This window comes from Tachypleus tridentatus, chromosome 6 (genome assembly GCF_004210375.1).
Source record: "Tachypleus tridentatus isolate NWPU-2018 chromosome 6, ASM421037v1, whole genome shotgun sequence".
NCBI classification, from domain to species: domain Eukaryota; kingdom Metazoa; phylum Arthropoda; class Merostomata; order Xiphosura; family Limulidae; genus Tachypleus; species Tachypleus tridentatus.
In genome coordinates, this window is record NC_134830.1 from 133,138,703 (window position 1) to 133,149,909 (window position 11,207).

Sequence of the window (11,207 nt, forward strand, 5' to 3'; positions counted from 1 at the left end):
ACCCTCATCTCTCAGTATACTGATAACAATGTTATCAGAATCTTTTATTTCTTAATTCGATCAATCTGTTATAAAAACTATTGAAACAGAATCTTGCTCTCTCAATATACGTCTCTCTGCTAAAATCCTGGGAAATGCTCTTTTCGACTGACGTCATAGCCACGTGAACAGATAAATGTACGAGTTCTGCTCTGGTTGCAAAACGACGGTCGCTACACGATTCTCTCAACGTTTTTGTGACGGCATCTATTTCGTGTCTTTCCACAATCCACTCTACGTGTTTAAATAAACTCGATGGCTCAATCAAAATGAACTTTTTCACCGCGCGGAGTGAAAAAGAGAAAGAAAAGTTTCAAATCACCTCGGTTCTCTTTCAAACCCGAAGATTTTTTTTGAGGCTTGACGGATTCATGAACCCAAATTTCTACCACGAATTTTGTTGTACTGACGAAACAGGTGTGAAGATAGCACAAACCAAGACTGACTATCAATAATATTCAGTTCAAAGTTAACATAAGTGGTATCAATACAGGCGATAATCAGGGTCCGAATTGTTTGTGAGTAATATTAATTAATGAGTTTCGGAAGTTTCCAGGATTGTAGGTCAGGATTTGTTACTCTGCTAGGGACCGTTCCTTTGATGGCTTGAGTTATTGCACTGATCACATGAGAAATGTAATTATCGATTTTGTTTGAGTTATTCAGGGCTGCGATGCGCCATGTTTACGGGCTTGGCGGCTCAGGATTCCCCGCCTTATGAGGTCGACACGTAAAAATGTTAGCATGCTCTACACTGAGGACATAGGAAACATTCTGAATAGTAATTGTGAATGAAAGAGAAAATACACCCTGGGAGATAAATATTATTGTCCTATGGGCATTATTCAATAATGAATTAAAAGTGCTTTATGCAGAGTAGAAGTTCCATATATAAAACTCAGGGTCTAATCTCACCTGGTATGACGTCACGATAGTTGTATAAATATGTCGCTTTCTTGGCAAACATTTACATTACGTAAGTAATTATTAAAAACATAGATTGCACGATGAAACTATATATACATATGTATATTTTGGTTTATGTTTTAAGACACATTTTTTCATTTAAAAATAAGAAACCAACTCCAAATTAAGGCATTTTACTTTGTTTTTATGGCCCGATTTACGTTAATTCAAACGCTTGCCCGATGAGTAATGTTAGGTACCCAACTATCACTGGCCAATCAAGAAGTGATATTGTGAAAACTATTAGTATCTCTATTAGTGAAGGGTATATTTATTCCTGTTAAATATGTTTCGAGTTTGGAGCAAAATTCGTTCGCGGAAAAAGTAATACAACAAACAATACAGAACACATTACTCACAACATCATACAAAGTACCTGGAACGACTTTCTTAAATGTCATGCACAAATACGCATTTATAGAAGCAATAACCGATAGACTCCGACAAAGTTCGCTAAATTATTTCGCGAAAATTGGAAAAAAAAAAAAAAAGGGTACTTGCGTATTATCGGGAAGGGGGCATTAAAATCACTTGTATGATAAATTTAAAACATATTAAACCAATATTAAATGTATATGGTTTATTTAGATTAATATTCGTTTTTCTTTTCACAACAACAAAAACTCGTTACTACCATATTGTGACTTTTTGTTTTGCACATACTTTCAGCAGGGATAATTCCTTTGTCTTGCAGAAGAGAAATAGGATGCTTTTTACTTTTGGTTAGATCCCAATTGTTTATCATCTTTGGGGCGAGGGTAAAATGTGGTTTAACTAGAAAATAAAAATAAAAATGTTGCTCACGTTAAAGTTTAATCACATTACATTCATATTAAATGTGATAAAAATATTTAAAGTAATAGCCCCACGTTAATACGTAAGTACCAAAAAGTGACTTATTATGTGAACTTCAGAGATATTGCACAAATGACAATAATATCCTTAGTCATTTCTACCTATAAATATGAACAAACTTTACAGTAATTGCTGATAACCCATTAAATCGGCACCATAAAACAACAATGAATTAAATATCGCATTTGTTTTAGCGGTCCAGGTTGTCAACTTATTGTCATAACGGATAATGTATGTGGTAGTAATACCCAAATGCGTTGGGGATACCCCATTTATCGAACAAAATCCAAACGCCGATGTTAATTTTGTCAGACGTCATGGAAAATTGTACAAAAATCAAATAAGGGTAGGAAGCTGAATCAGTGCGCCCTTGTGAAATGTGTGACATTAAATATGCAGGCGGCCTAGCATTGTCAGGTGGGTTAAGGCGTTCGACTCGTAATCTGAGGGTCGCGGGTTCGAATCCCCGTCATACCAAACGTGCTGGCCGTTTCAGCCGTGGGGGCGTTATAATGTGACGGCCAATCCCACTATTCGTTGGTAAAAGAGTAACCCAACAGTTGGCGGTGGGTGGAGATGACTAGCTGCTTTCCCTCTAGTCTTATACCGCTAAATTAGGGATGAATAACGCAAATAGCCTTCGTGTAGCTTTACGCGAAATTAAAAAGGAAACAAACCATAAACATGTCCGTATGACAACCTGGACCGGTAACTGTAATGCGACATATATATAAAGGTGGTTGTTATTTTGGATTTTTGCATACAAATTATAGATACAAATTTTACTTAATGAAATTATTATTACAGTTTATTGTTTATTTTATATATATATTTATTACCAGACCTCTGTAACTTAATATTGTTTTTCAGCTATTATGACAACATTAAAAGCGTGAATATATGTGAAATGGCGAAATAGACCTTGAACTGTGTGAGAAGTGTAGAAGTTCACAAAATCAGATCGAACGATAGTGTATTTTTGTATTAACGGTACCATGATAACCTACATGAATATGGCCTTAAAAAGGAGCACAACGAGTACGCGAAATTAGCTCTGATTTCTTGACAGTGTTCATTACTCAGGAACTCGCAACATACACTGGGGGGATGGAGGTGGAATACAGGTCAAACTCGCTTGACACTATCAGGTTTCAAACGTCCAAATCCCGATTCCGAGAGAGATCGGAACTGTTACGGGCTGTTCGTACTAGTAAACTGTCTTCGCCATAACGTATGCAACCAGTTAATATTTCTTCTCGGGAGTCGAACCTGTAACATCTTTTCCTCTTCATGTTCATTGCCCCGTTACCTCCCCCCCTTTTTATTTTTCTCTCTTGTACCTTTTTTCGCATCATCAGTGTACATTTTTCATCATTTAAGAAAATGTTTAACTTTAGGCGATTATCGTGATATTTGTGCAAGTTGTAAGACGTGTCTCCGCGACCTTGAATATGTTTAGGCAACACTGATCTGTCACGCGTAGGCTCCTCCTAGAAGTTCAAAGTATGTGGATTTGTTTGTATTGTCATATGGTGAATTATTACAAGCACTTCTAACGTAGAAGTGTGAACTTTGCGTGATTTTTGTCATAATGAGCTATATTTCCGAAATAAACACACAAATAATATTGGTTTTTTTTTCCGATTTTATCGAGTAAACTTAAATTTAAAAAGTATGTTCATTTTCTCGTTGATTGAGTTTTGGTTATAATTTTTAAATTCATCAAACATTTGAAACAGCTTTGTTCGTAATTTTGAACACGTAGGGCAAGGTCTAAACAAGTTTACAATCAACTAGATTTTGATATATTTGATTACAACTTTAAATTGTTTAAAATACAACTTTTAAATAGTTTGGGCTTGTATGTCGGGAAAACTTAAACTTAGGATTTTCCTTTTTATATTTTTATAAAGAACATTCTTGCTGATAGATGGCGCTATAATGCATCAGGATATTTCTTTTTGTTATTGAAAACAATATTCGAGATAATAGATGGCGCTACGGGATATTATATCGCAATATAAAGGTTAGATAATAGGTGTTATATGGTTGTGCACTTCCGCAAAATTTGTAGAATGCTCTTTTGACTTTTCGTTAAGCATGTTACACAATTTACCATAAACCTTTATAAAACAAATGTTTATTACTTTTAAATACGTTTGGTGCTTAATAAAGATCTAAAAGTTAAAACTTTGCGTCAGAATATGGGAGCTATATTCTCTACTTGTTGCACTAGAATACAGTGAAAAGGCCCATGAGTGCTATTTAAGGCGTTTTTTCGTACCTCGTGACGTAGTTGGTAATGTCAGAGTGTTTTGAATGGTAGGTTGAAAGGGAGCGGAGAATTGCGGAGATTAGAAGAACAACCAGAGGCGTCGTAACGGCAACGATGAATTGCGTTATATTAGCTAAGTTTTCTTTACAGTTGTGAAGTACAGTACTTCAATGGCAAATTTTAAGATAACACTAGAGAAATATCAGTTTGATATAGTAATTGCATATTCTTATTAAAAAAAAAAAAATAGCGCTGAAGAGTTATCGTGTAGATGCAAATATAACTCTAAATGTATTGCTACGATAGACGTAAACATCCCGATAGTAATATGTGATGCTAGTTTAATAATCTGCTGCTGTTTTTTCGAAAAGTTTAGTAGGGGGAAGATTTAAGAAAAACACTCGTGTGCTAACTATGTATTTGTTGTTGTAGTTGTAATGAGCTTCCCTTTCATGCTGTAGTAATTTCTGGAAGAGGACTACATGTTAATCACTTTTTCCCTCTGGCGCAGTCTGCATGAAAAAAACGAAACGATAATGTGAAGATCAGGTTTTTAAGTTGGAATGCTTGGATTACTTTTAGAATAAAATCCTTTTAATATGGTCTTTTCAAACTTAACTCGGCGTCTGTTGTTTAAACATATTTTATGTATAGGTGTTACTATATATGATGCGACTACAATTACAGCTCACTTGCATATAGTCTCTAGGCTGTCGAACAAGGGTGGAAAGGGGGGGTTAAAGAAACTTTGGTTTTGTTTGTTATTAGGTTCAACTGATGTATAGATTCTACTGTACTTGCAGTTGAGGCTATAGGTGAATCTACAATATCTTACGTTGCCTTGTGATGGTAAAGGATCTCGAAATAACTAACTGCATAAGGAGTGTGTAAGTACTGCAAGGACAGGTAACTTTCCTACTAACTTCATCGTTTTCGTTTTTGTAGATTGTTAAAAGATGGAAGTCGAAATTGCGAAATGAGTTGCACGTATTTTGTGCATTGTGTAAGGATGATGAACTCTGGGGGATGGGTTACTTTTTCTGTTTTTTGAAGTATAATTGCAGAACGGAAGTTACTGTAACGGATGTCATTTGCCATAGTCGTAGAAGAATGGTCATCTGTTCTAGTTTGGAGGAAGTGTAACATTCTGACTCTTGTATAGGGTAAGGTGTATTTGGGGCGTTAACAACTTTGCGTTTTTACTTTTTTGTCTAATGTTTAATTGCTTGTTAGTTACAAAAGAGATTTACATTCAAAGTTGAACTCTGAATACCATGCAAGACTTGCTGTACGAGTTTACTGTAACTGAAGTGATAACGTAAACCGTAAATTCAGTCTAGCCTCGATAGATATTTTAATGGAAATTTCCATAACTGATCTGTATCTTAAAACAAATTTACCTTGTACTGTGGGTTGGGTGGTAGTGGTTTACTTGCACCTTGATTTACTTAAATAGGTTCAGCAAAGTGAAGAATCTCCATTGAGACCCTTAAGAGGTTGCCACGTATGTATGATTGTTTTTCATTATGCTGTTTCTTCATTTAAACTCGACCCTGAGAACGAAGAAGAGTACTTGTAGTTGATACACCTGCAGTAAGGTAACATTTTGTATTGGTGAACATGTTTTTCTGAAGGTTAATATGTTACAGTAACGTTAGCAAAACTTGCTAGTGAATAGGTGTTTGTGGTAAATATCACGCAGGTTCTTCAACATGAATTCTTGGTGATGTCTGAATTTCGTCCCTTTTTTTCATACTACTGACGTGTATCTGGAAGATCGTCCAACCTTGATCATGTGCCATTGGTACGTCTAGACCAATAGGTAATTTCGGTTAAGTGCATGTTAAACGAACGTGTAATTAGAAGGATGCCGGTTAGTTACCAGCCTCTGATTAATACTTTCTTACTTTGATTAGTCAACTGAACTTTATACAGGTTAGGGATAATCCGAGTGTAACTCGTAACTGTCTTCAACAGAGCGTACTTGAATTACCTGAAGTAGAATGTTGATCTGTCTCATTCATAGTAATAGTTCAGAGTTGTGTGCTATGCAAATACTTTTCGCGTGTGGCGTTTTTTGTTTTTCTTACACTGAATTAGGTCATAAAGAATGACGTTCACCTGCAGACTTGTGAACAACCGAGATTCACGTACTGTTGAAGATCGTAATATTAGGATATGCTGATCTCGCAGCCTCAGCAAGCAAATTTGTTGGACGGAGATGTCTATTATGGATGATGAATGCACATTTGTTTAACCTCCCAAGTACTACAACTATACACCTTAATTGGAACCAAGAGGAAATTCTCCATGTAGTCGTGCATGAAAATTGTCCTGACATCTTTTGCATGGACCAAGTATAGTAAGGGGTAAACTAGCACTAAACTGGATAAACAAGTAACGTATATTGTGCTGTATGTATTGTTTCAAATGTTTTTATATAAAAAGCAAAAAACACCGTAACTCTTGCTATTGTAGGAACATGGAAGTTTAATAGTTTTCTATTGTCTCTTAACAAACCTCAGTGTAAAGCTAATGGATAGAATTTGTGTAATTTTAAAGAATAGAACTTCTACCTACCTGATTTTGTTTTGGGGGGGGATTTGTTTATTTAACTTCTCAGAATACTTGAATAGGTTCAACACTGGATAAATCTCGGACTACGAAATAACCACAAAGGTTTGAGACGTTTCATCTATCGTCACTCTGAAAACTTAGTGAAGACTGAAGAGAGAATTGTAGATAATTGGCTTTTAGAAGTTGTATTAAGGTAACATTTTGTTACTGTAAACTGCATTTTATTTGAATATTGTCACTGAATTTCCCCGTCATTTTGGAACTTGTTCGTGGCAAGTTTAATGCAGTAGTTGCCAAGTTCTGCAGCTTGAATCTTGAAGATGGGAGAACAGTTCTGTGTTTTTAACATCGGCAGTATATCTGCTGTGTGCAATTGTTAGTAGTAGTTATCACAGAGTAAGTTAAAGTCTATATTTTTAAATGTAGAATTATCGGTTATTAATGTAGCGGGCATAATTCAGTGTTTTTAAATTTTCTTAAATTGATCAAAGTATGAACTTTAGTGGTTTACGGAAAACGATTTGGTGGCTTTCTAAGTGCAGAGTTAACTAATTGTATTCGTGTCGGAATGTGCAAGTTTGTTAACTAAATTTGTATTTAGTTTGTGTACTATAATGGGAGGGTGGGGAGCTAATTTTTTTTTTCTTACGCTGTAAAGTAGGATGACCAGAGTTCTGGAAGTCCGTAAAGGTGTTCACCAGTAGCATCCCGAAATATGGGTCCTACGGTTTGGACACGACTTTCACAGTGGAGGTGTACGGTTGAATCCTGGTTGCTGATTCTGATAAGTAGTAACTTGTTTCGTAGTCCACTATTAAGGAAAACGAACTTTATCTAACAGTCTCAGTATTTTTATTCTTGTTTTATATAATTGAAAAGTCGTTTGTTCTGAGATCCTGTAAGCAGAGCTTTAAAATGTTAGAAGTTGCATATCTCGCCTTATAGGTGAAGCTCTTAGTACAAGACCACATACAAGTTGTATTCCATCTTCAGTGATCACTTACACGTCGATCTTTGACCGATAAGTTCCTACTTGTCATTCAACCAAGTCTTCTCGTGTGGCTCTTATAGTAAGAAGCTGAATAAGGAGTGGAAGTTTTTCATGGTGAACAGTTCGTTGTAATTTAGTGTCCTATTTGAAGTTTGTGTTTGAATATTTATCGTGTATTTTGTGAAATCTTCCAGCATAAGATACTTCTGAACATTTTATACTCGTTACCACGAGCTTGTGTACATTGACGTATCGTATGGATTGTGCACCTATTACAGGGGTGGAGTGTTGGATACTTTGTGTAGTGTTAATAAACATCAGCGTTTCATTTAACGAAATGATTAAAACCTTTTGAGAGTTTTGTATGAATTGTACGTTATTTGATTAAAAGGTTATTTACCCATATTTCTTTTTTCATATTTCATTTATATTTCAACTAAACTTTAAAATATTAACTTCACGCTAAAGCAGCGAACAACTTACCGGTTTATGTAAACCGGATACAAAACATTCCTAGCTTACACAATTGGCTTTGTATTAAGTAACAAATTCATAGAAATTGCAAGTTACATATTAAAAAAATAAAAGCCTCTATTAACCATTATTTTACAAGTGAATTACTAAAACTTCTACATTTCAAATACAACTAAGACTATATCTTCTTCGTTTGTTTCAAGAAAACTTTGAAAACATACAAATCTACAAAAACAGATGAACAAAACTGGAGATCTAAACGTCCTGAAGAATCAATCTTGTTAGAGCAGGGTTTGAATTTTAATTTTTCTGAATTTTACGAAAAAACTTATTACCCAATACTACTTACATTTTAGAAATATCTTGCATTAAAAGTTACATTTCAAATAAAATTACTACATTTGTACGTATTTTAACCAGTTTCATAAGGTAGTCTTAGAAAATAGTTAATCGTACAACCTATCGTGGTTCAATACCAAGTATTAAACGTACAACGAAATTTAATTTTATTTTTACATACCCAGTGAAGTAAGTTTAAAACTCGAGGGCGCCGAAACTTGTAAGAACGTAATTAGTTAACGCTGTAGCAACATTGGAGGAAAACGTGGATTTTTTTTTTTTTACGTAATTTTTAACACGACACTGATACATATTCCAGATAATTTTACTCATCGTAAAATGTTCCATGACTGAGTCAACTGCCTAATGCCGACTTCAAAACATGATTTCATTGAAATGCAAACCACCTGAAACTTCGAATGGTCACATATGATGGTATGTTAGTCAAATATCGCATATTCGAAATTTAAATTTTGGTCTGAGGTGTAAATAAATTTTTTATTAGAAATAAGTAACTAGTTTGAATTTATAAACAAACAGGATTGTTAAAACTGCACTCTTAGAATCTACGTGAAACGTTACTTAAATGGCAAAATTTGCCGTTATAAACAGTAAATTTCATCCAATGCAGTTTCTTCGAATACATTGAATAAAGTTCAATATTCTGTGTTGCTTGTTACAATAGTGAACATTTTGGGACAAATTATGCCTGAAGATGTCTTACGGACACAGGAGGAACTCAATTACGTGATAGCATTTTCAATCAACATTACAGAAATGTCTTCATATGTTAGTGTGGTATAAATTTAGTGATAAACAGCTAAAAATTTTCAGTTATTCTAAAGGTAAGGAATTGCAAACGTTTGGAAGTGCTTGATTAAGGATTTTAATGAATGTTGCTGAGATCAATCGAAAGGAGCTTTGCTTTTAAACTATATGCATATCTTAATATGTAGGAAATTTATGTGGAATACGTTATCTGCGCAGTGTATTCACTAGATATTAATATTCCACTACGTTGAACATTAATTTTAATCGAGAAGTTCATTCGTAGATTTTCATAAATACTCTTAATTCGTTGATTGAATAATTAGTAAGTGAGAAACAGAAATACAATTTTAGTGATACACTTGTAGAATATTTACTGTCAGATAACCTGTCTATAAGGTAAGGTATAATGAATTCATGAAAATGTTGACACTTTCCAACGATTTATTTTAAGGGACAGTTGTAATAAGAATAAGAGACATCGTCCGAGTCTAGAGTTTAAATAATTATGATGATTAAAGGTGAAATGTTTTGGATTATTCATTTGTACGAAATTTTATATTGATAATGAGATAAATATTACTTTGAAATAAGTTTATTAACTACACGCACTAATAAGATAAGCACTTTTGGATAAGTGAAGAAAAATAAATAACGCAATGAGTTAATTGTCCATAATCTTTATACCATTCAGAAGAAAATGTACTCTTTTTGAGATGATTTAGCAATATGTAATAATATCAACGTGCAACATCTATACAGTGAATGTGCTATCAGTAATGGTAGAAAGTGGCATTAAGTTAACACATTTACAGTGCTAAGATTTCGCTATACGTAGGGATGACCAAGCTATCATTAAGGTGAAATATTTATTGTGGTATAGTTTCTCAACTTTGCTGAGGCAAAAAGAAGGTACAATACTGATTTTGCAATGGGTTTATTATTTTTATTTGCATGATAGAATTGGAGTACAATTTACAAAGCCTTCGAAGTAAATTTTAGTAATAATCAAGTGAAGCATTTGCTTTTGGAAAGCGTTGAGGTAGTACATTTAGGTTGCGATAAGTGTATCATGAGTACGTGCACAATGATGAATAATGGTAACTGTGATATGAGCTCATAATCAGTGATCTGACGATGATAACCATAGAATGAAATACTTGAACTCGCTAAAAGTAATCGTATGCTGGTGAGAGGAAATAAGTGCTGTACGATGTGTTTAATAAATATAATCCTGAAGTAAAATTAAATTGTTTCGAATGCAAATAAAGCTGAAATCATAAGAATTGGATAAAGCATTTGGTGTGTGATCTATTCACTAAATGGAATCGTGACGATAATAGTGTTTTTTGTGCAATGACTTCTATATAAATGAACTTTTAATGATTAAATTTAGTTTAAAGTATTAAGTGTGTGATACATTTATCGTAAGGAATTTTAATATAACAATAAATTAAAGGAACTATTTACTGTGCAAGAAGTTTATTGTAAGTAATCGTAAAACAATAACCGTAAGGTTGACTTTGGAAAGATTTATCTGTAAGGGAAATTGTATGAATAAGAAGAAACATTTTCTGTCTGACGAGTTGAAATAATTAAAATGCTTAAAGTAGGCGAAATATTTGTTCTTCCATACTTTTGTACGAAATTTTATATTGATAAGAATGAGATAAAGTATTTCTTATAAGTTAATTTCTTTTTATAATAAGGTGATATACTTACTGCGTGATGGATGATGTATAAGAGAACTAACATTTCAGTGAAACATTTTACAAGTAAAGTGTGAAATGTGAAATAAGCTCTCTATAAACAATGGAATAATGATTACATTTCAAGAAGAGCTTTACTTCATCTTGCGATGGGTTTTGTGATTTATTCGGATGTTGAATTATAATGAAAAGTAAGCATTTATTTTGCAGTGAT

At 33.8% G+C, this 11,207-nt stretch overlaps 1 long non-coding RNA gene across 1 annotated transcript; it reads left to right on the forward strand.

The window, feature by feature from the left end:
• The first annotated feature begins 766 nt into the window (after positions 1–766).
• LOC143253708 (uncharacterized) lies at positions 767–8,108 on the forward strand. The gene is made up of 2 exons (XR_013029794.1): positions 767–5,298; positions 5,592–8,108. It is a non-coding gene; the product is annotated as an uncharacterized LOC143253708 (long non-coding RNA).
• The last annotated feature ends 3,099 nt before the right edge of the window (positions 8,109–11,207 follow it).